The 3,767-nt window shown below is 34.7% G+C and overlaps 1 pseudogene; it reads right to left on the bottom strand.

Annotated features, from left to right (window-relative positions):
• Positions 1–414: 414 nt before the first annotated feature.
• LOC149774100 (uncharacterized) lies at positions 415–3,561 on the bottom strand (annotated as a pseudogene).
• Positions 3,562–3,767: the final 206 nt, after the last annotated feature.

The following is a 3,767-nucleotide window of genomic DNA, read 5'->3' as shown; positions in this document are numbered from 1 at the left end:
ACCAATGATGAAACTAGAGATGTGATTCTAATATACCTTTGATCCATTCTTCATTCTGAGGTTGAGGCATATTTTCTCACATCACCAAAATATTCTTAAAAATGATTAAATTAGTTATATGCAGGGTATATTAATTATTCATATATTATTTAACGAGTGTGGATATAAGTTAATATTATTTTATGAAAATATATCTAATTTTAGGGAAACAGCAGTAATTAATTAATGTTTGGTTTTGCAGCGGCAAAACCTTAAGTGTGTATTACAAGACTTCACCAATGTAATCCACACATGTTGTACGTCTCTCCTTTATCTTCTATCATGATTTAACTGTCTCCTTATTCTGCCCAGTATTTTCATTTGATTGGCTGATTGATATTTCAATTACACTGGTGAAGTCTATAGAGAAATGTAGAACTAAAATTGCCTTCATTTTCATTTAATTTGATATATTATAGATACCAATTCTTCTTTTCTCTTTCTATTATTTATCTTTCTTGGCAACTATATTTTTTACAGTTATGAAAAGAGTAAGTCCTCATGATGCTGACTTTTGGAAAGCTTAGTCACCAGGACTGAAAGCACTTAAGGAGATTGTAGGTCTTTCTTTGTACGTTTCTTTTCAAATTAATAAATCATGCATTCAATGTTAAACTCTGTATACCTGCAAGGTTATTGGTTAATAATGATACAACATTCCAGACATCTGAACCAGGCTTCAATATCTCCATCACCAGTTTGAAATAATTTGCACATCTTTATCACCATTGGTTATGTTGTAGATTGACAAGGAGAAATTGTATTTGTCCATAAGTACACTTGACTTGTAAATTATGCACACTAATCCAGTAATTCAATTCATATAAATATGTATAAATAATCATCAAATTAAAATACTTGATTAGTCAATTCTCTCTTTGATTTATCTAACTTGAGGAAAATTAGATAACATTCATTTTCAGACAAGATTGTCTGAATGTTATTTGTCCATAAATACACTTGATTTGTAAATTATTCACACTACTCCAGTAATTTAATACATATGAATATGTTTAAATATTCTAACTGAATTAATATACTTGTTTAGTCAATTCTCTGTTTCATTTATCTAACATGCTTAACATGAGATAACATTCCTTTTCAGACAAGATTATCGTGAATGGTCTACCATTAATAATAATAATGACAATCATAGTAATTAGCAATACTCCAAGCCATATGTACATCATATGAAAATTAGTACAACAATGTTCCAAAGGACAAACATTTCTCAGGATTTATTTACCTTTCAAAACGAATTCTTTTAAACACAAGAACTTCAATATGCATTTTTTCATAAGGCATACATGTATATCTTTACAGGAATTTAAAACTAAAACTTTACTCAGCATTTATTTACATATTTAAATGGATTGTTTTACCAAAACACTTCAATATGCATTTTGTTTTCATGGAACTCACTTAACTTTACAGGTATGAAGCACCTTGTGTTAAATTTATTTCAGCTGATAAATGTAAAGTTTTATCCTATCTTAATTATTCGTGATGACTAAGATATCCTTACTCTTGTGAATGCAAATCACCCATGGAGTGTTTGGCACTCCTGTATTTACAACCTGTATTACAGACCCATCTGGTGAAAGCTGATGAATGTTGTGAGATATACATCCAAGAATATAGATGTTGTCATATCTGTCCACATCTACTCCACTGGGGCCTCTAAGATCATCATGACTGTAGGTAAACTGCTTCCTGCCATCCATATCAAAACAGAGAAGTGAATGCATACCATACACACTAACATACACTCGTGTTTTCATGTTATTCATAGCTACGTAGTTGTCGTCGTAGTATGGAGAGTCATACTGATGAGTACACTTTACATCTCCTCTTGTGTTAATCAGACTCCATTGACTCTTGTTGTTACCACAATAACCATTCACAACCATCTCCCCCTTCCCAGCAGCTGATATTCCATTATATTTATGGTTGGTTGTTATCGTTCTGACTGGCCTGATGACATTACCAATCACTGACAGGATCTGGATTTTACTCTCATTATACAACGACACTGCCACCTCCTGGTCATCCAGTACACAGATGTTCCATGGTTTACCTGTTAGTGTATGACATGTGATGAACTGATATGAAGAGTTGATTAGGATGCACTGTTTATTGTTATAATCAGCAAGCATCACTCTGTCTCCAGGGATAAATGTGAGACCAGAATACAATGGTGTATTACCAGTAGGGACATTAAGATCAATTACATCAACCCTCTCTACCTGACAGTCCTTTGTTGGCCTCTGTGAACATGCTAGGGGCAGAGTGTTGGAGCTGGTTGTAGTTACAACTTTCCCTAAATAAAAGAAAGAGACAGACAAGATGGATTGTATCGGAGATGCAAATTCAATCTCTAATGTTATTGTGTCAGTTTTCATGTACCTTTCTCCAACTAGATTGCAGTAGGATTGTAACTGCAACCTCATCTTTTCCAACATTATAAATTTTTGTAAATTGTTCCCATATTTACTTACTGCTTCAAGGAGATAGTGGGAATTTCTCACAACATGAATTATTGACAAGCACTGATGATTTTCATCCTGTATCCTGATAACTTCTTCTTTGCAAATTCTGTTTCCCTCTGTCTGCACTCGTTTCTCTAACTGGTCTAGATCTGCATTAATTTTCGTTTTACTTGTCTGATTTTGTCTGTCAGTCTATCAACTTGGGGTTGAAGATTATTAACAAAGCCTTCATTCATCTCCAAAAACTTCTTTAGATGGATCTCGATTTTTTTCATATCCGCAATTGTGTCGTCTGGCTTGCTGTCATATAGCAGAGCAGGGAATTCTTTTTTTAAGTCAATCACTTTGGTACAAAGTTTGTGGCCTTCGAAGAAGCATGTGCCACAACACGGAACCTTGTGATCTTTACAGTAGTATTTTATATCTTCTCCATGATGTTCCGAACAGGAAAAGCCTTCTGCAAGTTTCATCGCATTTTCTGGATTACAATCTAATTCATCCACACTAATAATGGTATGATCCTTTGATATTTTCTGTCTCCTATGAAGTTTTAGGCAATCTCCGCACATGGCTTCTTTGCAAAATACACAGAACCCTTCAGCTGGAACAGCGTCACCCTCCGTGCTACAAGCGTCACACAAACGACCTACTTTCGATTCCCTTGAGACTGATTGCAATACGGTGTTGGTTGGAAACAAAGACGCCCATCCACTTGTCGGTTTATCCTTTATCGAGGGACTTGCTGAATGTCTACATACTGGACACTTAACAGAACACAACTTCATATGCTTCGTTGCCTCGGTTGTTATGTGAGACTGTAAACACTTCTCACAAAAGGAGTGGGCGCACGGCAGCAGTCTGGGTAGGTTGAACTGTTCCAAACATATTGGACAACAAGGCACATCTTCAGTCTCTATTTTAGCAGCCACCATTTTTAATAGGATGCCATTATTTAAACTTGCAAAGAACCATGACAAATCCACTGTCAATCTATTTGTGCAACCTAATAATAGCTACTTCCCTTGAATAACGGTGTTTTAAGTTCAAAGTTTATATTTGTAAAGCATGGGCATGCTCGATTAGTCAATACCGACAGATAAAATGCTCTATGTGTTCCAAGTTCTCTTTCTAGCCGTTTCGTACTGTTCCAGAATTCATTACTAGAAGATACTAAAGCATCCTGTTTTCTTAGAATCTTTTTTTTTTATATACTTATCTTAATACTGATTTGAGGATAAT

Source organism: Sinohyriopsis cumingii, unplaced genomic scaffold (genome assembly GCF_028554795.1).
Source record: "Sinohyriopsis cumingii isolate HCF-2022 unplaced genomic scaffold, ASM2855479v2 utg000426l, whole genome shotgun sequence".
Classification (NCBI taxonomy): domain Eukaryota; kingdom Metazoa; phylum Mollusca; class Bivalvia; order Unionida; family Unionidae; genus Sinohyriopsis; species Sinohyriopsis cumingii.
This window is presented reverse-complemented; position numbering and strand designations above follow the sequence as displayed.